The 26,995-nt window shown below is 41.0% G+C and overlaps 1 protein-coding gene across 1 annotated transcript in view; it reads left to right on the top strand.

Moving 5' to 3' along the window:
* Positions 1–26,995, top strand: part of Rnf115 (ring finger protein 115) — a 66,414-nt gene that overhangs the window by 6,811 nt on the left and 32,608 nt on the right. The gene's annotated exons all lie outside the window — the stretch shown is intronic.

Genomic DNA, 26,995 nt, shown 5'->3' with positions numbered 1-26,995 from the left:
CCTTCTTTAAATGACTCTTACAAGGTAGAATCTGATAGTGATAATTGTATAGTAGAGTAGCCTGCTTTGCATTTTGATGAGACTAGTGTGGTTTTTAAGTGGTTCATGAAAAATAGGGCATTTCCCAAATCCAGATGACAGACGAGTCTAAAGACTGCTGGGATGTTGCTCACTCTGGCTTAGCCAGAAAGGACTGGTGGGCTTCTCACTTCCTAGTTCTCTGTTATATTGTCTTCTTTGAGCTAATACATGTCCTTTTTAGTAAGTATGTTATCGCATTTGGCTCTTTCCCAGCTACTTACGCAGGCTTCAATCACTGTGTTGTACTTATAATGGCTCCAATGTAGGAAAACATTCTGATCATCTTATAATAAGGGTAGCTAAATGGTATACTTCTTCAAAAATTTATACTACTGAACAGAGGAAATATTACTGACTTGAGATAAATTTCAAAGATGCTAATCATTGGATTACCTTAAACTTTGTTATCTGTGACTTAATATCTGTAATGTCTACATGATTAGTATCTATCAGGGATAATGGTGTTTTGAGAGCTTTATATATTTTGTTTAAAATTGTTTTACATCTATCTATCTATCTATCTATCTATCTATCTATCTATCTATCTATCTGTCTATAGTGTGTGTGTGTATGTATGTGTATATCAGGGTGCTTATGCCATGGTATATGTGTGGATGTCAGAGGACAACTTGTGGGACTTGGTTCCCTCCTTCTATTATACAGGTCCTCGGGATCGATCTCAGGTTGTCAGTTTTGGTGGCAAGTGTCTTTATACTTTGAGCAATCTTGTTGGCCCATAATTTATTTTTTTATTTATTTTTTCGAGAGAGGGTCACATATAGATTGGCTGCTTTCAAACTTATTGTGGTCTGGAACTCCTGATCTTCTTATGTCCTGCCGGGATTACACATATACTAACACCACTACCACTGCCACCACACTGTGTTCTTTTGAGATCTTTAAGAAGCTATAGGGGTTGGGGATTTAGCTCAGTGGTAGAGCTTGCCTAGGAAGCGCAAGGCCCTGGGTTCGATCCCCAGCTCGAAAAAAAGAACCAAAAAAAAAAAAAAAAAAAAAAAAAAAAGCTATAATAGGGGCTGGAGATATGGCTTAGTGGGCAGAGCTCTGTCTACTATGTGCAAGGTCTTTGGTTCAATCTCTTGTAACTTTAGTTGGATATAGTGCTGTATGCCAGTAATCCTCGCACTTGGGAGGTAGTGATAGGATAATCAGGAATTCAAGGTCATTCCGTGTTATGTAATGAGTTAAAGGTCAGCCTGGGAACACATGTGACCCTGTTCCCTCCACTTTCCAAAGGCTCTAGTAAAAATAAAATACAGTGCTGAGTTGAAGATAAAGTGCGGCAAGTGCATCCCACATAAGATCAATAAATAACATTATTTTGTCTCGTGTGTTTGTGTGTGCACAGGAAGTATGTGGGTGGACATGTCCATCATGGCACACATGTGATGGTCTGATGACAACTTTTGGGATCTAGTTCATTCTCTTGTGAGTTTCAGGGATTGAATTCTGGTCACTAGACTTGTGTGACTTCAGACTTACTGTGTAACTCAGGGTAACCTTCACCTTCAAGTCCTGTGCCCCCACCTCCAGCACTCCCTCTTGCTGAGTGACGGCATTACAGATGTGCTCCAATGTATTTTACTTGTTTATTTAGGTAGTGTTTCTCTCAATAGTCCAGGTTGACCTGGAACTCATCATCTCAGTATATATAGCCTAGGTTGCCTCGAACTCTTAGCAGTCTTCTTGCCTCTGTGTTAGAATTGCCCATGCCTAGCAAATCTGTATTTTTAAGGGTAGGAGGTTAGTTTTAGCCTCAACATTCTGATTAGCACTTATGTGTATACTGGGAAAATTTGGAGGACTTTCTCAGTATATGGAAGGAAAAAAACCCTTAAACTTATTGCAGATAAAGTTCCTTTGGGAGCATAAATGCTGACAGGATAGTTATACTTTGTGTTTCTTTAGGTTTAGGTGACTTTGTAATGACCTTTACTTCACTTTTGTTCAGGTTCAGGCAGCCAGCTTGTAAGGAGAGCTGGTTACTTTTTTTCCTATTTTTTGTATTGTCAAATTATTAGGAATTAGTAAGTAAGTGTATTTCATCATTTTATAGCTTAGTTCTAAGAAGTGAAGAACTATATCAGAGAGGAGTTTGAGTGGGGCTGTTTTGCTCCTTAGGAACATTTAATAATCTCTGTAGACATTTTTGAGTTACAGCTGGGGGAGGGGGAGGAGTGCAGCTGTCATTTGGTAAGTAGTAGACAGAGCTGCTGCTAAATCTGCTGAGGCCGTGAGAAACTCTGAGTGGACAAAAGGACGAATCCATGGGTATTGTTCGTGTGTGCCCTAGCGCTTAAGGTTTTGTTTCACGGTAGTTTTTTATTTCTGACTTTGGGATCCTGATGAGAATTTCAGTAAAATAATTGAGACAGTATAATTTTTGCCAAAGTCCTCATGGGAAACGATTGTTTAGAACAGGGACTGGAGTTGGGTGGCTGATGGCTGCCATTATATCAGAGCAGATCTGTTTGGCTCCCTTTCTCTCTGTGCTTAGGGAGACCAGAGGTATTATTACTCACCTAAGATTACACACTGTAACCTAAAAGTATCCAATTTTTTTGTTGGTTGGAAATTTAGTAACAGTGTAAGTAATTTAGTAAAACAGTTGGGAATTCAGTTTGAAAACAAAAGGAAAAATAGAACAATAGTAACTTTTTCTTGTCATTCATGTTAGTATTGTGTTCTTTTGTCTCTCTCAATTCTCCAAACATTTCAGATGCATAGGAGATGGTATTCTTGAGCTTTTAGTTTCTTTAAACTCTTCATTGAAAGGGCAAATTGATGTTATCAGTTTTCCTTTTAACACTAATTCTTCTTGTAATAGAAAGTGAATTTAGAGATACCAGTTAGAAGCTGGAGTCAGCTGCTGAGGGGGGTCTCTCCTCTACCTGGATAAAAATAATGGGAGGCAGGCAGCTCCAGTAGCTTTTTTATTTACAGAGTGTTTGATAGCTAGCAGGATGTTTTGGTAGTAGAGTTAGGCAGAAGCATTGGCAAGTGGCACACCCCAATATTACAGGTCCTCATGCTAGCTTGGGTATTGGAATCCTTGGCTCTTTTCAGAAGGCCATTGTTATAGAACTCAGATATCTGAGATTGGCCTTGAAGACTTCATAGCTCTCTGGAACTTTCTGGAACAGACTGGCACCTGCAGGTTTTACTTCTGTTTCCTTAATAGCCATTACCAGCTTCTGTGGTCTCTGTTTCCATGTTCCTTCCTCTTACCTTGGCTCTTCTAAACTGTTCAGTTAGTTGTCAGTGGCTATTGTTCCTGTTAGGTACCAGCAGATAGGCAGCCGGGATATATGAAGGGCAGTCCTGGGTGCATATGGAGGACTGTCTAGGAATTGGTACTGTGTGCAACCAAGATGCTTAGGTGCAGGTATCCCCTCCTACCAGGGCAGGGTCCTGGTAGGTGAATGAGATCCCAGACAGAATCCCATGGACAGCACAGTGTAGATGCAGGTCTGTGGGTGTAGCCAGCGGTTCTGAGATCTCCTTAGGCAGGAACTTCTTTGCCAGGGCCTCTGTCTCTGCTGTTTCTTCAGCTATCAAATGGTTGTGGGTGCTTTATGCTGGAAAGTCAGACTCAGTGTGCTCAGAAACCGGGTGTTGGTACTATTTAAGGAACCCAGGATTGGGGATCAGAAGCTGCTTGAAGCTCAGAGGTTAAGGTCAAGGTCAACTTGGGAGTACAGACAGCACCCAGGTACAAGTTGCACTTCAGGCCTGGTGCCATCTTTGTGTTGGTGCAGCTGCCAAGCAAGCTCTATGCAGCTCCTAGTGTACCCATGGATTGGTTTTGTCCATGGCTGCTTGTCCCTGCTGCTTTTCTGTTTCCAGCTGATCTTGGACCATGCAGTAGAACTGGTTTTTAGACCTAACATTGGAACACCAGAGGAGGTGGCACAGGAATGTCACTTAGTAGGCTCTCTGAGTGAGCCTGAGCACCTACTTGTGCATATAGTCTAGGAAATGGTGTTCATCTGTCATAGCTGTTTGTTTGGCAGTCCACCTTTCCTCCAACACTAATCACAGACTAATCCAGGTTTTGACCCAGTCATCAGTTATAGTATTGTTTGACTGACAGTGCTTTGCTCAAGGCAACTTGGGCAGTAAGAAAGAGTGTAAGAATGACTGATTCGTGAGTCAGATTGTCCTGTCTGTACTGTTCTTGCTTATTTGCAGGAAACCAAACATAAGAAAGTGTGCTTACAATGTAAACTTACAGAACTTATTAGCACTAGCAGCAGTCACAACAGATTTGAAAGTCTTTGACAATGCTCTCTGTACTTGACCAGTGCTCAGATGTGGGCCTGTTTTAGGAATGGAGCTGCGTAATCCTAATTGAAAGGAAGTACATGAGCACTGTAGAGAAAGAGAGCTTTAAGAAGGAAGGAAGGAGGCCCTGGGTTCGGTCCCCAGCTCCGAAAAAAGAATAAATTAAAAAAAAAAAAAAAGGAAGGAAGGAAGGAAAGAAGAAAGGAAGGAGGGACCTTTATCAACATAGAAATACTTCACCTTATTCTTAGAGTTTCCAATATGTAAGTTGAGGTTAGAGGCTGAAAAATTTATATAATTTTTTTCTTCATTTTTTTTTAGTAGCTCGGTTTCTTTCAAAAATATTTTAAAATTACATTTACTTACTTATTGTGTGTGCATTGTACCCTTTGTTTTTTATTTAAATGTATTTAGTTTATGTGTGTGAGTGTAGTGCATATGTATATGTACCGTGTGCAGGATTGGTTCTCACAGAGGTCAGAAGAGGGCATCAGATCCCGAGGAGCTAGATTTAGGAATGGTTGTAAGTTCATGCAAGAAAAAGTTCTGGAATACAGCAGGCTCTAATAAAGTCACTGAGTAAATGCAGGAACTACTGTTAATACTGTAAGTTTAGTAGTGCCTATGTTATTATCAAATACAAACCAACTTCATGGTGCTAAAATTCATAAATAAAACCAGTGGCTCTGTGTGTGGATGTATGTATCTTCAAAAGACAAAAATCAAACAAAACAAACCAACCCCAAACAAACAAACCCCACACTCTATCAGAATTGGTGTACCCCTGCAGTTCTTTTCTTAAGCTTTTAAATTTTTCATATGTGTACATGTGCAAATGGCACATATGTGTGTGGGTGCCCATGGTGACCACAAGAGGGCATCGGATCCTTGGAGCAGGAATTGTAAGTGATTGTGAACTGCCAGATAAGGATGCTGGGATCTGAAGTCCTTACTTCAGGAAGAACAGCAACATTCATAACAACTAAGCCATCTCTCCAAGTCCCGGAGCCCTTTTGTAACCTTCCAGTTGCAGCACGAGTTAAACCCAACCTTACTGAAAACCTTAGGAGAGGAAAAGAAGCACTGGCCACTGGCAGTTGGGCACAGTGGCTTATCATGTAATCAGCACTGGCAAGGTCAAGGCCAGCCTAAGCTACTTAGTGAAAATTTCAACCAAAAATAAAAGTTTTCTTTTATCCTTTAAATGCATTATGCATAATTGAACTTTTCAAGGACTTAGCTTTCCATTTGTTACTATTTATATATTAATTATTTAAACTTTTGGGAATCTTTTAGATTTTGTATAAGAGAATTTTGTTTTACATTTTTTCCATATGGAAAATCTCCAGATTAATCTTGGTGCTTGTTAAGTTTTATGTCTCTAACTCTCTCCTTCTATGTTACAAACTACTAACACACACTCTTGTTTATGGTAGTAAGTGATCAGGCAGGCTTGACATGTTTCTTTTTTATGGTATCGGGACCAGACTCCAAGCCTTGCACATGATAAGCACACGCTCTACTATTGTCCCCCTCAGCAAAGAAATGTGTTAGGCTATGTTCTTTGTTAGAATTTTAAAATAATATTTATTTTATTTTCATGTGTAATTTTTTGTTGCTGTTTTTTTGAGGCAGAGTTTTTCATTGTAGCCCCAGCTGTCCTGGAACTTGCTCTGTAGACCAGGCTAACCTCCCAATTCAGAGAATCACTTGCTTCTGCTTCCCACATGGTGGAATTAAAGGTGTATACTACCACTGCCCTCTCTGTTTATATGTATTTATACCTACCTACCTACCTACCTACCTACCTACCTACCTACCTACCTGTGCATGGGTGTTTTACCTATGTGTATGTGTACCGTGTGCATGTAGTACCCATGACGGCAGAAAAAGGCATCAGACCCCTTGAAACTGGAGTTACAGATTGGTTGGAACCACTGTGTGGTGCTGGGAATCAAAGCCTAGGGTTTCTGGAAGAGCAGCCAGTGTTCTTAACTGCTGAGCTCTCTCCAGCTCCTTGATGTAAGGCAGGCTGGTCTCAAACTAGAGGGAATTGTTTTGCCTAGACCTAGAGCTATAGGCGTTTACCACCATAATGTTTTGATATACACATACACAGTGAAATGATAACCAGTCCTGCTTTGAGTGGTTTCAGATTCCTTACTTTTGACAGCTTAGGCCGTTCAGTAACATGGTTCAATTCTTATTTTGTGGTAAAGTCCCTAAAATTAGGATATTCAGAAAAGTCCATTTTGTGTTTTTTTACTTCCCTAACTTCTATAATATATTTAAAAGTGTGCTTTTATAGAGCATATATTTTGTTTGTTTTGAGACAGGGTCTCATTATGTAGTTCTGGCTGTCCTTAACTTGCTATGCAGACCATGCTGTCCTTAAACTCACAAAGATCTGCCTGTCTCTGCCTCCCAAATGCTGGGATTAAACGCTTGTGCTACCATACCTTCAGTTCACAGAGGTCCATCTGCCTCTGAGTGCTGTGGTTGTATGTGTATGTTTTGCCTGCAAATATGTATGCCTGGTGTCCAGGGAGGTCAGAAGAAGGCATTGGATCTCCTGGAACTGGAGTTACAAATAGTTGGTAGCTGCTGTGTTTATGCTGGAAATTGAACATGGCTTCTCTGGGAGAGCAGCTAGTGCTCTTAACTGCTGAGCCATCATCTCTCCAGCCCTCATGTGTAAAGTATTTTGATCTTATCCACCGACTACTACTTCCCTCCTACTTCCTCCAGGACCCTTTCATCTGATCTCCCTCCTAACATCGTCTTCTTTTACTATTTTTAGTGGTAGTGCAGTTAGTGTTGACTATATGGTTATTAGCATGGGCCATTCACTGGGGACCTACTGGCAACTACATCCTCAAAGAAAAGTGACTTTCTCCTTAGCTGCTGTCAACTGCCAGTGGCTCCCCATTTCAGAGTGGCACCTCAGGAGTTCTTCCCCAGTCTATGCTGGGATTAAAAAAAAAAAAAGATGTATTCGTTTACAAATTTTAAATGTGTGTGAGTATTTTGTCTGCATGCCTGTATGGAGGTCAGAATAGAGTGTCAGATCCTCTGGAACTGGTATTATAGAGGGCGATAAGCCACCAGGCAGATGCTGGGAACCAAACCCAGGTTCTCTGTAAGAGCAGTATGTGCACATGATCTTTAAAAAAATTTTATTTATTTTTTAAAGATTTATTTATTTTATGTCCGAGTACAGTATTGCTGTCTTCAGACACACCAGAGGAGGGCATTGGATCCCATTACAGATAGTTGTGAGCCACCATGAGGGTGCTGGGAATTGAACTCAGGACCTGTAAAAGAGCAGTCAGTGCTCTTAACCACTGAGCCATTGTTCCAGCCCCCAAGATGGAATTTTGACTGGCCTGATCTTGTTCTGGTTTTGTACACAATCACTGCTGCTATGAAGTAGGCATGTATGTGTTGTTGATGTTATATGTAGAAGACAACATTTCTCAGCTCCCCTTTCCGTGTTCTTTTTCTGCTCATGCTTCCTTCTCGTTCTCTGAGACTTGGATGGGAGAGGCTGACATTTGAGAGCAGCACAAATCTTTGGGTATAAACAACACCTATAGATTTGTCCCGATAGCCCTATCTCTAGTCCTGTATTATATTTAAAAAATTAGCTTACGAACTATTGGGTTTCCATAGCCCTCTTAGTCTTGGCTAACCCACATGCTACACCTACTTTCTCACGTCTCCTACCCTCAATTCCACATATGTTTTTAACCTGGAGTATTCCCCCTGTTCTTTCATATCACTGACTCCACTGCCCGCCCTGATTGAGTTTTTCATTTGGGTTGCCAGAGTGTAGGTTTCCACATAGCTTTACACACTCCCTGCATCTTAGGGAAACCTTCCCCTACCCCTCATGCCCTCATTCTCTATCCTTCGTCTGTGAGCCTTCCCATCCCCAGGGTTCTCCCTCTATACTTCTATTTTACCCATTTCACTGTCTCCTCTCTCTTAATGATAGGGTATATTGTTTTTTTCTTTTTTTGGTTTGTTTTTTTCTTTGTGTGTGTGTGTGTGTGTGTGTGTGTGTGTGTGTGTGTGTGTGTGTGTGTATGTAATATGAGTGCTTTAGCTACACATACACCCACATATCAGGAGAGGGTATCAGATCCCATTACAGATGATGGTGAGCCACCATCTGTTGCTGGGAATTGAACTCAGGGTCCTCTGGAAGAGCAGTCAGTGCTCTTAAGCTCTGAGCTATCTCTCCAGCCTGATAGGCTGTATTCTTTTTTTTTTTTTTAAAGATTTATTTTATTCATATGAGTACATTGTAGCTGTCTTCAGATACACCAGAAGAGGGCATCAGATCCCATTACAGATGGTTGTGAGCCACCATGTGTTTTCTGGGAATTGAACTCAGGACCTCAGGAAGAGCAGTCAGTGCTCTTAACCACTGAGCCATCTCTCCAGCCTGGTTGTATTCTTAATAAGTGATTTCGGTGACCTAATTCCAAGTTATTTTTCTTTCTGAACAGTGCTTAGTAAACAGGGTTTGCAATATATTTTGCAATACATTTTCTATCAGTTTTGAAAGAAGTTTCTTTTTAGCTAAACTGGTTAAAATTTGTCTTTGGGCTGCCCTCACGGAGAGCTCATAAGCAACACCCCATGAGCAAACTTGAGCCTCGGGACCACAGGTAAGACCAACTTTTCTGCTCCAAGCGACCTGACTGGTGGCCTCAGGACACACAGAGGCAAAATTCCTCTAGGACCGACACTTCTGGTTTTTAGCTGGATTCCCAACCTCGATGATCCCCGCCCACACCTCACTGCTCCCAAACCCCGTGGGAGAGAGAGCTCACCGCCCAGACAGGTGGGCACTCCTGAGACTGTAGAGCATAAGAGACCACCAACACTGCCCACCCCTGCCCACATCCCTGGCCCAAGAGGAAACTGTATACGGCCTCTGGGATCCGGTAGATAAGGGCACTGGAGCTGCAGGTCCCCTGCGCCCGAGACACTGCTGGAACCTGAAGGGACCAACCGGATCAACAGTTCTCTGCACCCAAATCCCATGGGAGGGAGAGCTAAACCTTCAGAGAGGCAGACAGGCCTGGGAAGCCAGAAGAGACTACACTCTGCCCACATTTCTGACTCCAGAGGAAAACACCAAATGCCATCTGGGACCCTGGTGCACGGGGGCTCCCGGAAAGGGTGGTGCAGGTCCTCCTGGTTGCTGCCCTCGTGGAGAGCTCATAAGCAACACCCCACGAGCAAACTTGAGCCTTGGGACCACAGGTAAGACCAACTTTTCTGCTCCAAGTGACCTGCCTGGTGAACTCAGGACACAGGCCCACAGGAACAGCTGAAGACCTGTAGATAGGAAAAACTACACGCCCGAAAGCAGAACACTGTTCCTATAACTGGCTGAAAAAAAAAAAAACAGGAAAACAGGTCTACAGCACTCCTGACACACAGGCTTATAGGACAGTCTAGCCACTGACAGAAATAGCAGTACAAAGTAACACCAGAGATAATCTGATGGCGAGAGGCAAGCGCAGGAAACCAAGCAACAGAAACCAAGACTACATGCATCATCGGAGCCCAATTCTCCCACTAAAGCAAACATGGAATATCCAAACACAGCAGAAAAGCAAGATCTAGATTTAAAATCATATTTGATCATGATGCTGGAGGACTTCAAGAAAGACATGAAGAACTCTCTTAGAGAAACGCAGGAAAACATAAATAAACAAGTAGAATACTATAGAGAGGAATCACAAAAATCCCTGAAAGAATTCCAGGAAAACACAATCAAACAGTTGAAGGAATTAAAAATGGAAATAGAAGCAATGAAGAAAGAACACAAGGAAACAACCCTGGATATAGAAAACCAAAGGAAGAGACAAGGAGCCGTAGATACAAGCGTCACCAACAGAATACAAGAGATAGAAGAGAGAATCTCAGGAGCAGAAGATTCCATAGAAATCATCGACTCAACTGTCAAAGATAATGTAAAGCAGAAAAAGCTACTGGTCCAAAACATACAGGAAATCCAGGACTCAATGAGATCAAATCTAAGGATAATAGGTATAGAAGAGAGTGAAGACTTTCAGCTCAAAGGACCAGTAAATTTCTTCAACAAAATCATAGAAGAAAACTTCCCTAACCTAAAGAAAGAGATGCCCATAAGCATACAAGAAGCCTACAGAACTCCAAATAGATTGGACCAGAAAAGAAACTCCTCCCGTCACATAATAGTCAAAACACCAAATGCACAAAACAAAGAAAGAATATTAAAAGCAGTAAGGGAAAAAGGTCAAGTAACATATAAAGGCAGACCTATCAGAATCACACCAGACTTTTCGCCAGAAACTATGAAAGCCAGAAGATCCTGGACAGATGTCATACAGACCCTAAGAGAACACAAATGCCAGCCCAGGTTACTGTATCCTGCAAAACTCTCAATTAACATAGATGGAGAAACCAAGATATTCCATGACAAAACCAAATTTACACAATATCTTTCTACAAATCCAGCGCTACAAAGGATAATAAATGGTAAAGCCCAACATAAGGAGGCAAGCTATACCCTAGAAAAAGCAAGAAACTAATCATCTTGGCAACAAAACAAAGAGAAGAAAAGCACACAAACATAACCTCACATCCAAATATGAATATAACAGGAAGTAATAATCACTATTCCTTAATATCTCTCAATATCAATGGTCTCAACTCCCCAATAAAAAGACACAGATTAACAAACTGGATAAGCCTTGAGGACCCTGCATTCTGCTGCCTACAGGAAACACACCTCAGAGACAAAGACAGACACTACCTCAGAGTGAAAGGCTGGAAAACAACTTTCCAAGCAAATGGTCGGAAGAAGCAAGCTGGAGTAGCCATTCTAATATTGAATAAAATCAATTTTCAACTAAAAGTCATCAAAAAAGATAAGGAAGGACACTTCATATTCATCAAAGGAAAATCCACCAAGATGAACTCTCAATCCTAAATATCTATGCTCCAAATACAAGGGCACCTACATACGTAAAAGAAACCTTACTAAAGCTCAAAACACACATTGCACCTCACACAATAATAGTAGGAGATTTCAACACCCCACTCTCATCAATAGACAGGTCATGGAAACAGAAATTAAACAGAGACGTATACAGACTAATAGAAGTCATGAACCAAATGGACTTAACAGATATTTATAGAACATTCTATCCTAAAGCAAAAGGATATACATTCTTCTCAGCACCTCATGGTACTTTCTCCAAAATTGACCATATAATTTGTCAAAAAACAGGCCTCAACAGATACAGAAAGATAGAAATAATCCCATGTGTCCTATCAGACCAGCATGCCTAAAGCTGGTCTTCAATAACAGTAAGGGAAGAATGCCCACATATACATGGAAGTTGAACAATGCTCTACTCAACGATAACCTGGTCAAGGAAGAAATAAAGAAAGAAATTAAAGACTTCTTAGAATTTAATGAAAATGAAGGTACAACATACCCAAACTTATGGGACACAATGAAAGCTGTGCTAAGAGGAAAACTCATAGCTCTGAGTGCCTGCAGAAAGAAACAGGAGAGAGCATATGTCACCAGCTTGACAGCACACCTAAAAGCTCTAGACCAAAAAGAAGCAAATACACCCAGGAGGAGTAGAAGGCAGGAAATAACCAAACTCAGAGCTGAAATCAACCAAGTAGAAACAAAAAGGACCATAGAAAGAATCAACAGAACCAAAAGTTGGTTCTTTGAGAAAATCAACAAGATAGATAAACCCTTAGCCAGACTAACGAGAGGACACAGAGAGTGTGTCTAAATTAACAAAATCAGAAATGAAAAGGGAGACATAACTACAGAATCAAAGGAAATTCAAAAAATCATCAGATCCTACTACAAAAGCCTATATGCAACAAAACTTGAAAATCTGCAGGAAATGGACAATTTCCTAGACAGATACCAGGTACCGAAGTTAAATCAGGAACAGAAAAACCATTTAAACAACCCCATAACTCCTAAGGAAATAGAAGCAGTCATTAAAGGTCTCCCAACCAAAAAGAGCCCAGGTGCAGAATTCTATCAGACCTTCATAGAAGACCTCATACCAATACTAGCCAAACTATTCCACAAAATTGAAACAGATGGAGCACTACCGAATTCCTTCTATGAAACCACAATTACTCTTATACCTAAACCACACAAAGACCCAACAAAGAAAGAGAACTTCAGACCAATTTCCCTTATGAATATCGACGCAAAAATACTCAATAAAATTCTGGCAAACCGAATCCAAGAGCACATCAAAACAATCATCCACCATGATCAAGTAGGCTTCATCCCAGGCATGCAGGGATGGTTTAATATACGGAAAACCATCAACGTGATCCATTATATAAACAAACTGAAAGAACAAAACCATATGATCATTTCATTAGATGCTGAGAAAGCATTTGACAAAATTCAACACCCCTTCATGATAAAAGTCCTGGAAAGAATAGGAATTCAAGGCCCATATCTAAACATAGTAAAAGCCATACACAGCAAACCAGTCGCTAACATTAAACTAAATGGAGAGAAACTTGAAGAAATCCCACTAAAATCAGGGGCTAGACAAGGCTGCCCACTATCTCCCTACTTATTCAATATAGTTCTTGAAGTTCTAGCCAGAGCAATCAGACAACAAAAGGAGATCAAGGGGATACAGATTGGAAAAGAAGAAGTCAAAATATCACTATTTGCAGATGATATGATAGTATATTTAAGTGATCCCAAAAGTTCCACCAGAGAACTACTAAAGCTGATAAACAACTTCAGCAAAGTGGCTGGGTATAAAATTAACTCAAATAAATCAGTAGCCTTCCTCTACACAAAAGAGAAACAAGCCGAGAAAGAAATTAGGGAAACGACACCCTTCATAATAGACCCAAATAATATAAAGTACCTCGGTGTGACTTTAACCAAGCAAGTAAAAGATCTGTACAATAAGAACTTCAAGCCTCTGAAGAAAGAAATTGAAGAAGACCTCAGAAGATGGAAAGATCTCCCATGCTCATGGATTGGCAGGATTAATATAGTAAAAATGGCCATTTTACCAAAAGCGATCTACAGATTCAATGCAATCCCCATCAAAATACCAATCCAATTCTTCAAAGAGTTAGAACAATTTGCAAATTCATCTCGAATAACAAAAAACCCAGGATAGCTAAAACTATCCTCAACAATAAAAGGACTTCAGGGGGAATCACTGTCCCTGAACTCAAGCAGTATTACAGAGCAATAGTGATAAAAACTGCTTGGTATTGGTACAGAGACAGACAGATAGACCAATGGAATAGAATTGAAGACCCAGAAATGAACCCACACACCTATGGTCACTTGATTTTTGACAAAGGAGCCAAAACCATCCAATGGAAAAAAGATAGCATTTTCAGCAAATGGTGCTGGTTCAACTGAAGGTCAACATGTAGAAGAATGCAGATCGATCCATGCTTATCACCCTGTACAAAGCTTAAGTCCAAGGGGATCAAGGACCTCCACATCAAACCAGATACACTCAAAGTAATAGAAGAAAAAGTTGGGAAGCATCTTGAACACATAGGTACTGGAAAAAATTTCCTGAACAAAACACCAATGGCTTATGCTCTAAGATCAAGAATCGACAAATGTGATCTCATAAAACTGCAAAGCTTCTGTAAGGCAAAGGACACTGTGGTTAGGACAAAACGGCAACCAACAGATTGGGAAAAGATCTTTACCAATCCTACAACAGATAGAGGGCTTATATCCAAAATATACAAAGAACTCAAGAAGTTAGACCTCAGGGAGACAAATAACCCTATTAAAAAATGGGGTTCAGAGCTAAACAAAGAATTCACAGCTGAGGAATGCCGAATGGCTGAGAAACACCTAAAGAAATGTTCAACATCTTTAGTCATAAGGGAAATGCAAATCAAAACAACCCTGAGATTTCACCTTACACCAGTGAGAATGACTAAGATCAAAAACTCAGGTGACAGCAAATGCTGGTGAGGATGTGGAGAAAGAGGAACACTCCTCCATTGTTGGTGGGATTGCAGACTGGTACAACCATTCTGAAATCAGTCTGGAGGTTCCTCAGAAAATTGGACATTGAACTACCTGAGGGACCCAGCTATACCTCTCTTGGGCATATACCCAAAAGATGCCCCAACATATAACAAAGACACGTGCTCCACTATGTTCATAGCAGCCTTATTTATAATAGCCAGAAGCTGGAAAGAACCCAGATGCCCTTCAACAGAGGAATGGATACAGAAAATGTGGTACATCTACACAATGGAATATTACTCAGCTATCAAAAACAATGACTTTATGAAATCCATAGGCAAATGGATGGAACTGGAAAATATCATCCTGAGTGAGGTACCCAATCACAGAAAAACACACATGGTATGCATTCATTGATAAGTGGCTATTAGCCCAAATGCTTGAATTACTCTAGATGCACAGAACACATGAAACTCAAGAAGGATGACCAAAATGTGAATGCTTCACTCCTTCTTTAAAAGGGGAACAAGAATACCCTTGGCAGGGAATAGGGAGGCAAAGATTAAAACAGAGGCAGAAGGAACACCCATTCAGAGCCTGCCCCACATGTGGCCCATACATATACAGCCACCCAATTAGACAAGATAGATGAAGCAAAGAAGTGCAGGCCAACAGGAACCGGATGTAGATCTCTCCCGAGAGACACAGCCAGAATACAGTAAATACAGAGGCGAATGCCAGCAGCAAACCACTGAACTGAGAACAGGACCCCTGTTGAAGGAATCAGAGAAAGGACTGGAAGATCTTGAAGGGGCTCGAGACCCCATATGAACAACAATGCCAAGCAACCAGAGCTTCCAGGGACTAAGCCACTATCCAAAGACTATACATGGACTGACCCTGGACTCTAACCTCATAGGTAGCAATGAATAGCCTAGTAAGAACACCAGTGGAAGGGGAAGCCCTTGGTCCTGCTAAGAGTGAACCCCCAGTGAACGTGATTGTTGGGGGGAGGGCGGTAATGGGGGGAGGATGGGGAGGGTAACACCCATAAAGAAGGGGAGGGGGAGAGGTTAGGGGGATGTTGGCCCGGAAACCGGGAAAGGGAATAACATTCGAAATGTAAATAAGAAATACTCAAGTTAATAAAAAAAAATTTCCACTTAAAAAAAATTTGTCTTTGAACTAGTATGGCACATTTCAGTGCTAAAGATTCATGTTTTAGCTGAGCATTGTGGCACCTTTAACCTCTACACTCAGAAAATAGAGGCAGGACAATCAGGAGTTAAAAAAAACATGAAATATTTAATCTTTTGTATTGGTTACCATTTTCTCTATTACTGTTACTTTAACTTGTGGTAAGCAAAAACATTGTAATTAACTCTTGGGGATGGGGAGGTGGCTTTGTGGCACTTGCTGAGTCAACCCAAAAACCTGAGTTTGTTCTGGAAAACTCGTGTGTATTAGTGAGGGTTCTCTAGAGTCAAAGAATTTATGGAATGTCTTTATCTATTAAGGGAATTTATTGTAATGACTTACAGCTTATAGTCCACCTAACCCAACAATGGGTAGCTGTGAATGGGAAGTCCAAGAATCTAGTCGTTGTTTAGTTCCATGAGGCTGTTTCAGTTGGTCTTCTGTAGAAGCTGGGATCGTGAAGAGGTAGGCTCCAGCAGATGTGCTGGCAATGGCAAGTGTAAGCAGGCAGGCAGACAGACTTCTTTCTCTAGTGTCCTTATGTAGGTTTTCAGGAGAAGGTGTGGCCCAGATTAAAGGTGCGTACATCATTATACTATCATGCCTGGATTTGGAACTTCTTTTGTCTCAGGCTGGCCTTGAACTCAGAGTTCTGCTTGCTTTAGTCTTCTGGGATTAAAGGTATGTCCTACCTTGCCTGGGCTTAAGCTTTTTATGGCCATTGTGCCTTAAGATCTCCTTGTCAAAATCCGGGCCAGAAGCCTGAGCCCTCCAGCCTCAAGATCAGGATCACAGGTGTGCCCTCCATTTCTGGATTGTAGTTCATTCCAGATATAGTCAAGCTGATAACCAGGAAGAACCACTACACTGAGTAAAGGTGGATGGAAAGACTGACTCCACAAAGTTGTCCTCTGACCTTCACATGGACACCATAACACATGTACTCACTCACGTGGCTATGTTGTGTTATATGAGGTTAACTTTTTCTAGGGTGTGTGTGTATGTGTGTGTGTGTGTGTTCGTTCATATGATAGAGGCCAGCTCCAGAAATCCTCCTATCCTCCTGTCTCTGTCTTCCCAGCACTAACACACACACACACACACACACACACACACACACACACACTCTCTCTCTCTCTCTCTCTCTCTCTCTCTCTCTCTCTCTCTCTCTCTGAATGCTTGAAGTCAGCTCCTATACTTTACTAACGGATCCATCTTTCTCTCAGGCCTGCCCCTTTAACCTCACGTGCTGGAGCTAGAGATGTGTCTCACCCTGCCTGGTTGTTGTTATTGTTTTGCCTTTCTTTGATTAATTCTTACCAACCAAGCTTGTATCCAGTAACACTTTATCCTTTGACCTGCTTTTCTGTCTTTGGACACAGTGAGGTAAAGGAAGTTGGTTGAGTGTACTGTCTTGTTTGGAGTCCCTGATGTCAGTGTTCAGTCATGATGTGGAATGAAGAAATAAAATTACTCAAATTGTCTTGTTTCCCACTAAGGGCCTCACATCCAGCAGGAAGAGTTCTGTCTTCTACTGCCCCATACTCTAGCCTCTCAGGTTGCTTGGTTTTCCTTAGGTGTAGCTAAAAGAACAGCTTCTTTTAAGAAGTCTTCAATTCAGAGAACTGTTTTCAAAGTGCTTACCTGGAACTTTGGCTTTTTATTTTTTGATGTCGAATCTCACTCTGTTAATCCAGGCTAGCCTCAGACTTGTGGTAGTCCTCTTGCCTCAGCCTCCCAAGTGCTGGGATTACAGGCATGAGACACCATGCCCATTTTTTAAAAAAAAATTTAAATAAGTGGTTGGATGCAAGAATGAGAAAGAAGTTTAGTATTTTTTTCTGAGAGAGGATTGGGAGAAACAGCGTCTGGAAGATGATGTTTATGTTGTTGAAACATTTCTTTACTGTTCCCTTAGGACTGGTGGAGCTGGGGACAGAATGCAGAAGCTCTTTGTTTTGTTTTGGAATTCAGCTGATGCACCTTTTTTTAATTAAAAAATATGATTTATTTCACTTTAATAATGTGTATGTGTGTGTCCTTCAAGACCAGAGGAAGGTATCAAGTATGGAACTGGAGCTACAGGTGGTTGGGAACTGCCTGACACAGTGCTGGAGGTAGAACTCTGGTTCTTGGAAGAGCAGTGAGAGCTCTTAGCTCGTGAGTCCTCTCTCCAACCCTGTCAGTTGATACTCTTGAAAAGGGAAATATGGCCTGTCCTGAAAGGGAGCATGGGACCAGACTCCACAGCAGAGCAGGGCCTTTGACCACAGCTGTCTCTTGGTTTGGAATTATGGCAGATATTGCTTAGGAGCTGTGATTTATGATCTCAGCTTGTCAGACTGGATGGAAAATAGGCCTTTTGTTTTAGATATAAGAAAACCATTTCGAGTTGCTAATGTAGACATAATTCTATACTGATATACTGAACACTTGATACAAACTTGTTTATGTTCAAGAGTATGGAAGTTTCACAATATAGGGCTTGGCATAAATAGGTCCTGTCAAATGTTTTATATTTTGATAACTGATCCCTAAAAGTTGGAGGCAAAGGAAAATAGTGCATTCAAGTTTTTCTATTCCTTCCCTTGCTGGAGTCCCGTGTTCTCCTGTGATGTTCTTTAAGATTTATTTATTTATTTATTTATTTATTTATTTATTTATTTATTTATTTATTTATTTGTTATATCTGTTGTATCTGTCTTCAGACACACCAGAAGAGGGCATCAGATCCCATTACAGATGGTTGTGAGCCACCATGTAGTTGCTGGGATTTGAACTCAGGACCTCTGGAAGAACAGTCAGTGCTTTTAACCACTGAGACATCTCTCCAGCCCTCCTCTGATGTTCTTATAACTGTGTAGTGACTTGTAAAGTGAAGCCTTTGTGTCTGGCTTTGAGTGAAATGTTTCAGCAAAGCCTTTGCTATGCTTGGGTCAGTCAGTAGAGGCTGAGAAATTGTTTGACTGTTTGAACCTTGAAGAAATGTTGTCTCCTTGGATAGTCTGCACTTGGTTCTACATGAGAGCTTGCAGCTGTACCAACCTTGGTCCTGGCAAATTGGGAGTTCTTATTTTTGATTATGGCTAGCTATGGTCAAAAGGAATTAAGATTTCTGTGGGTTTTCTGCTCTCTTGGATTGGAAGGGCAAGATGGCTTTGGTAGTTGGAACCTTTCCCCAATTAATCTTCTGTAATGAATGAATAAAAGTAACTGGAGTCACCTAGTTTGGGGTCAGTCTTTTTCCCAAGAAGGTTGAACCAACCCCTCTGCTCCTTCAGAAAGAGCATCTTGGTGAGCCTCTCTTTCTAATGCGGCACCTATGGCTAGCATCAACCATTATAACTGGGTCAACATTAAGGCTAAGCTATATGTAGAGAGCTGTTCCTCATTTAGATTATGAATGGTGAGAAGTATTTCTGCTTGCTTATGGTTTTATATTAAATAACTAATGAACATCTGAAATAGTTGAGTATATCTAGTACTAAGTATCTTTCATTACTAGCTTTTTATTTGGCATGCAAGATAATAGGTTTCATTACATTTGTACTATGTGTGTTTACCTGTGTACCATGGCCTATGTGTGGAAGTCAGAGGACAATTTATCAGATATGATTCTCTTCTTCTACCATATTTGTTCTAGGGAACCAAACAGGTTTTTAGGCTTAGCAGCAATTGCTTCTACCCCATGAGCCATTTGCTGCTGCTCCAAATAGTAGGTTTCAATGAAATTTTATTTTTATTTTTAGAAATTTACTTTTTTTTTTTTTTGAGACATGGTCTCACTGTGTTCCCCTGGTTGGCCTGGAGCTCTTCATGTAGACCAGGCTGGTAAATTCACAGAGAAATCTGCTTCCTGAGTATGGGGATTAAAGGCATGTACCATGTCTTTATTGTTACTTTATTATTATTGTTATTATTATTAGTGTGTATGTGTACACACACATACACATATCGGTATATAGTCAAGTCTGTGTTACAAATATGAGAGAAAAATGTGGTATTTGTCTCTCTGCGTCTAGCTTATTTCACTTTAGCAAGATGATCTCTCGTTCCGTCTACTTTCCTGAAAATTACATGATTGCCTCCTTTTTTTTTTATGGTTGAGTAGCTTAGCTGTTGTGTCAGCAATAAACAGAGATGTACAATTGTGTGATTTGGATTCCTTTGAGTATATCTGACAGATTGGTAGAACTGAATCCCATGGTAGTTTTAGTTTTAGTGTTTTGAGGAAACTGCATGCTGCTTTCCCACCAACACTGTGGGATTTCTTTTCTTTTTTCTTTTTCCCACATACAATCTCTCTTATGAATATTTGTTTTCTTTCCAAGTTTGAGTTGGTTTTCTGCTTTCACCATGTGGGACCTGGGGATCAATCTCAGACCTTTAGGGGTCGGGCTACCCACTGAACCATCTCACATCCTCTATTTTCTTGATGATATTCTCTCTGATTGGGGTAAGATGAAATCAGTGTAGTTCTGATATGGGTTTTCCCAAAGGCTAAGGATATTGAACATATTTTTCTAACATTGGTTGGTCTGTCTGTCTGTCCCTCCCTTCCTTCCTTCCTCCCTTCCTTTCTTTTTTTGAGAACTGGTATTCAATTTAGTTATTCATTAGATAATTTGGGGAATTTTTTGGTGTTTAATTTTTTTACTTTTAGTTCTTTATAGAATCTAGATGTTAATTCTGTTAGATATGTAGTTGGCAAAGATTTTTTTTTTCTTATTTCACAGGCTCCTATTTTACTTTGATGAGTATTTCTTCTGTTGTTCAGAAGCTTTTATATTTCGTGTATCCCCATCTAATTTTGGGGATTATTTTCTTTACAGGTGGTAACTTTTTCACAAAATTCTTGCCTGTGCCCCTGTGTCTTGGACTATTTTGCCTGTGTTCTCCTTATCAGTTTTAGAATTTCAGATCTTACATTAAGATCTTTGAATCATTTTTTTTTTCTTTTTCTTTTTTTCGGAGCTGGGGACCGAACCCAGGACCTTGCGCTTCCTAGGCAAGCGCTCTACTGCTGAGCTAAATCCCCAACCCCTGAATCATTTTTTATTTGAATTTTATGTAGGGCGAGAAATGGGAATATGGTTTCATCCATCTACACGTTCATATCTAGTGTTGCCTGCACTGCTTGTTGAAGCGATAGTCTTTTCTCAATTGTATTGTTTTGACACCTTTTCAAATTGTAGGTGGCAGTAACTGGGGGCTTTCTTAGGGGCCCTTCCTCTGCCCCAGCGGTCTCTGCATGAGTTTTGTGCTGTGTTGTCAGGATGCCATTGACACTGTTCTTGTGCTTAGGATTGCTTTGGCTCTCTAGGACCTTCGGTACTTCCACAGGAACTTTAGGATTTCTTTTCCAGTTAAAAAAAGGCCATTGAGGGTTGGGGATTTAGCTCAGTGGTAGAGCACTTGCCTAGCAAGCTCAAGGCCCTAGGTCCAAAAAAAAAAAAAAAAGCCATTGAAATTTTGCTGGGGAAATACATTGAATCTATAGATCACTTTCAGCAATGTAACTATTGTCCCAGTATTCTGTGAGCATGGGCTGTCTTTCCATCTTTTTGTGTCTTCTTTAATTCTTTCAGTGACTTAAGGTTTTCATTGTATAGAACTTTCACTTCATTGGTTAAGCTTATTCCCAGTTATTTTTAAGTACTTATTATTTTTTGTTTTTGAGATAAGGTCTTACTGTGTAGCCTTGGCTGACTTGGATCTCATTGTGTAGAGCAGACTGATCCCAAATTCAAAGTGATCTTCCTGCCTCTCTTTTGAGTGCTGGAATTAAAGGTGCATGCCACCATGTCTGGCCTTAAAGACTATTGTATGTATTTGAATATTTCGTGTGTGTGTGTGTGTGTGTGTGTGTGTGTGTGTGTGTGTGTGTGTGTGTGTGTACATCGTGTGTGTGCTGTCCCCATAGAGGCCAGAAGGCGGTGTTGGGTTCCCTGGAACTGGAATTTCAGACTGTTGATTGTCAGCCACCATGTGGGTGCTAAGAACTGAACCTGGTCCTCCGCAAGACTAGCAAGGATTTTAACCTTTGAGCCAATCTCTTCAGCAACTCCACCCTATTTATTTTTGAGAATGTTATGAGCAGCATTTTGTTTTAAAGCAATATCATTCTTGGTAAGTTCATTATTAAAATACTGAAACACCATTTTTTGTAAATGTTATATCCTGGTATTTGCTAAAAGTATCAGGTCTAAGAATTTTTCTGGTGGAATCAGAATCAGTATCAAAGTAATAATATTAGCTTCATAGAGTGAGTTTGGTAGTACTTCTTACTATTCTATTTTATGGAACAAGATTATCTCCAAACCCCTTCTACAGTAAGTATGATTTTTTTAAAAAGATTTATTTATTTTATATATGTGAGTACACTGTCGCTGTCTTCAGACACACCAGAAGAGGGTATCAGATTCTGTTACAGATGGTTGTGAGCCACCATGAGGTTGCTGGGATTGGAACTCAGGACCTCTGGAAGAGCAGTCAGTGCTCTTAACCACTGAGCCATCTCTCCAGCCCCCCATGATATTCTGATTTAGACACAAACTTCGGAAATAGCCATATCTTAGACCTTGTAATTATCTCTAATAGCATTAGTTTTGAAATGTTAGGCTTTAACTGTCATGTGATAATCAGACTGTAACTTAAGTTTTTAGATCTTTTAGTCCTTTACACTGCCTCTTCTATGACCATACAAGGTCCAGGTATTTTGTCTTTTTGTAGTTGTAATGTGTGTAGTTTGTAATTTCACAGACATTGCCGCAGCAAATATGTGTTGAACACTTGTTTGCCTTGGACATTTTAATGATAAGCAAAAGTAATTAGGACCCTGACATTAGGGAACAGCTTGTTGAGTGTTGAAAGACACTAACAAACTGTGAAACAAATGTAACTATAAATTGTAATCCATGCCATAAAGGGATGATAAGAATATCATAGAAGAAATCAGTAAGTGAAGTATCTCTTTAGATTAGGTAGATAGGCTGGATTGGCTGGTTTCTTCCTGTTACCAAGAAGGGGACTAGGTAGTGAAGTCTTAAAACCCTAGGCCTTGTCTTAGTTATTGTTCTATGGCTGTGATGGAACAGCCTATGATCAGGTTGGTGGTTCCGTCTCTGTGAGCCCCCTAAGCCCAGGTCAGTTAACTCTGTAGGTCTTCTCGTGATATCCTTGATCCTCTCTGCAGCTTTCTCAATTCTATCCCCCACTGTTTCACAAGACTCCCTGAGCTCCACCTTGGCTGTGGGTCTCTGCATTAGTTCTGTCTGCTCCTGGATAAAGCCTCTCAGGAGACAGTTAAGCTAGGCTCCTATCTGCAAGCATAGCAGAGTATTATTAATAGTGTCAGGGGTTGGGTTTCAACATGGGATGGGTCTCAGGCTGGGGCAGTCATTGGTTGGCTCTCCCCACAGACTGCGCCATCTTTATCTTTGTGTATCTTGTAGGCAGGACACATCTTTGGTTGAAAGTTTTGTGGGTTGATGTCCCCCTCCCTCCACTGGAAGTCCTGTCTGGTGACAGGAGGTGGTCACTTCAGTCTCCATATCCTCCGCTGGTAGGAATCTCAGCTAGGGTCACCCCTATATACTTCCCATAGCCTCCTCCCATCCCAGATCTCCAGATTGTCACCAGAAATGCTTCCCGCTGATTTCCATGCTTACCCCCAGACCCTTCTCCACCATCTCCCCACACCCGATTGCCATCCCTGTTTCCCTTCACCCCCCCTCCAACCCAGTTCCCTCTCTTCATCCACCTCTGATGAGTATTTTGTTTCCCCTTCAGAGGGAGATTCAGCGTCATCCTCCCTTGGGCACTCCTTATTACCCAGGGTTTTTTTTGGGGGGGGGAGGGGAGTGTTGGGATCTGTGGATTGTAGCATGGTTATCCATGCAGAGGTATCTTTTTCCTCTTCCTTTCTCCCTTCCTAGACTGGCTATTCAGGATGGCTCTGAAGTCCCAAAGTATAGCTGCCTGGTTCTATGAAGAGGAGTATATAGTTAGGCTGGAGAGATGGCTCACTGGTTATGAGCACTGGCTGCTCTTCCAGAGGACCCAGGTTTAATTCTCTTAGCAACTCAAAACCATCTGTGACTCTAGTTCCAGGGGATCTGACACCCTCACACAGACAGATATACATGCAGGCAAAACACCAATGCACAAAAAATTAAAATAAACAGATCCAAAACAGGAAATGACAAGAGCACAGTAAATAAGGATGATAGTAAAGCCCAGGTAAAAAAGCAGAGATCAGCACTGTGTTCTGTGACAGGTGTCAGGGACAGACACACCTAAGCCTCTAACAATGTAAGAACTGTGTATTATTTTGAACTGTAGTACAAACAATGAAATATAAGAGATGATAGAATAGCAGTTGGCCAAAGAATACTAGCAGCATGGCACATAGGGCTTCTTAGCTGTAGAATACATAGATCTCTACTCTAATTGTCATTGGGTATGCCTGGTGAGTATGCATAGAGATCTTCTAACACAGAGCCACTAGATGGACTGGAAAAATCAAGCTTAGAGCATCCAGCCCTGGAACAGCCAGTCTTGCAACACCATTTCTGGACTGGTTACGTTATTCCCAAGCCTGGAACAATCAGGCCTTGAAATCCCATCTCAGAATTGGAGAGCGAATCTCTACAGGCATTGGGTTGAATCTTTTTAAAAGTTGTTTCTAAAATTAACCTCATTTATATTCACATAAACTTTTTAAGTGGAAGAAAGGAGTGAAATCACTGTTCCTGGGAGGATGTAGCTTAAAAGAGCAGGAGAGATTAAGGATTTATTTGACTTCAATTCATTTTACTTTTCTTTTCTTTTTTTTTTAGATTTATTTATTTATTATATATAAGTGCACTGTAGCTGTCTTTAGACACACCAGAAGAGGGCATCGGATCTCTTTACAGATGGCTGTGAGCCACCATGTGGTTGCTGGGAATTGAACTCAGGACCTCTGGAAGAGCAGTCGGGTGCTCTTAACCTCTGAGCCATCTCTCCAGCCCCCTCATTTTACTTTTCAATAGTTCACAGTATACCTGTTATGAAGGTCTCTCATCCTCAGTGTGAATAATGGAGGAAAGAGCTGAGAGCTCCTGATCCACAGGATAAATAACCCAGAGTTTTCCATAATTCAGCTCCCCGTTAGACATCTCCTGAGTGTCCACCTTCATCCTATTCCTCTCTGTCTTAGTTTGGGTTTCCACTGCTGTGAACAGACACTGTGATCAAGGCAACTCTTTTTTTTTTTTTTTTTTTTTTTTTTTTTTTTTTCGAGCTGGGGACCAACCCAGGGCCTTGCACTTACAGCACTCTACCACTGAGCTAAATCCTCAACCCAAGGCAACTCTTAAAAAGGCAAATATTTAATTGGAACTGGCTTACAGTTTCAGTCTATTATCATCATGGTGGCAAGCAGGCAGACATGGTACTAGAGAAGCCAAGATTACTAGAGAAGCTGTGAGTTCTACATCTTGATCCAAAGGCAGTCAGAGGGAGACTCTCTTCTGCAGGCAGCTAGGAGGAGGATGTCTCCGATACTGAGTAGAGCTTGAGCACTAGGAACCCTCAAAGCCCACCTATACAGTGACACACTCCCTCTAACAAGGCCATACCTCCTCTAATAGTGCCACACCTCCCAGTAATGCCACTTCCCATGGGCCAAGCATATTCAAATCAATGTACACTCTAACCTCCAAACCTGCTATTTTCTTTCATTCATTTATTGCTTCACTTTTATTTTTTTGACAAGGTCTCACTATGTAGCTTCATCTGGAACTTGCTGTGTAGACATATAGACTAGGCTGGGTTTGAAGTCACAGAGATTCCTGCTGCTACTGCCTCCCTGGTGCTAGGAATAAAGGCACAGGCCATCATGCCTGACTCCCAAGTGCTACTTTTTTTTTAATCACTACAGTCCTACATACATAATTTTCTTCTCTGTGGAATAGATTAATATCTTAGAACTCTGTTTTAGAAATGCCTTCCCTGGATCCTCAAGACAAGTCTAATATCTGTCTAGTGTTGGTTAAGGCACTTATTTTTACAAAATAATACTGTTTCTTGATTTGACTGACTCCTCATCAAATTAATATTGATGAGAAAAAAATGCTTCATCACTTTTAAGAAAATGTTTGAATATTTGAGTTACTGTTCTTTTTTTTTGAGGTAGCTACAACTATATCTACAGCAGATCAACCAAGCTTAGTGTTCAGAGAGTAGATGGAACAAGGAACTAGTTGAAAACGTCTTTCTCAGGTATATTTGAATAGACAAAATTTGCAAAAACTGTGACCAGTCTCTAAGATGTATTCTTTTTAGATTTTTTTTAGATGTATTTTTTTTTCAAAGAAAAATTTATGACTGAAAGATACAGAAACTAACTAGTGGCTCAGTTTCGGTCAAATCCCTTTAAGAAGCATTGTTTTGTGTATTGGGGGCACACATGTGGGGGTCGCGCTTCTTTGTGGAATGGGCTCCCCTTCACGTTCTTACGGGTTTCTGGGATGGAGTTGAGGGCTGCCTAGCTTGTGTGCTGTGGTGGCTTGAATGAGAGTGCCCTCGTGGAGTCACGTGTTTGAATACTTGCTCTCCAGTTGATGGCGCTTCGGGAGAATTAGGAGATGTGGCTTTGCTGGAGGAAGTAAGCGCTGCTACCTGGCGTTGAAGTTTCAAAAGACCTGGCTGTTTTGAGTTAGTTTTTTCTGCCTCCTGTTTGTGGATCATTGTGAGCTCTCAGCTTTACCTGTTGCCATGCTTCTGCTCTGCCATCCTGGACTCTAAGCCTTTGAAGTCAGCAGCCCAGTGAAATACTTTCTTCCATAAGTTGCCAAGGTAATGGTGTTTTGTCACAGCAATAGAAAACTAAGGCTTGTGGCAAGTACCTTTACCTGCAGAGTCATCACACTGTCCTTAGTTATTTGCATTCTTATTCCTTAGAGAGCTGAGAATATTATGTTTTACATGGAACCACTGCTACCCAGAAAATATATTAGGAAATCCATTTTGTCGTGACTCATGTCTTCAATCTGAACATTTGAAAGGCTGAAAACTGAGGAGCTCTCAACAGATGTGAGCTCTTAGGACCAAAACTCAAGCAGGGCAGGAACCTGGAGGCAGGAGCTGATGCAGAGGCCTGGAGGGGTGCTGCTTACTGGTTTGTTCCCCGTGGCTTGCTCAGCTTGCTTTCTTATAGAACCCAGGACCACCTGCCCAGGGATGGCACCACCTATAATGGGCTGGGTCCTCTCCCATCAAGAAAATACCCCATAGGCTTGCCCATAGCCCAATCCCATAGAGGTATTTTCTTAATTGAGACTCCTCTCTGATGACTCTAGTTTGTGTCAAGTTGACATAAAACTAACCAGGATCAGATAT

Source organism: Rattus rattus, chromosome 3 (genome assembly GCF_011064425.1).
Source record: "Rattus rattus isolate New Zealand chromosome 3, Rrattus_CSIRO_v1, whole genome shotgun sequence".
NCBI classification, from domain to species: Eukaryota; Metazoa; Chordata; class Mammalia; order Rodentia; family Muridae; genus Rattus; species Rattus rattus.
The sequence above is the reverse complement of the archived record's forward strand: the minus strand, read 5'-3'. Positions and strand labels throughout refer to the sequence as shown.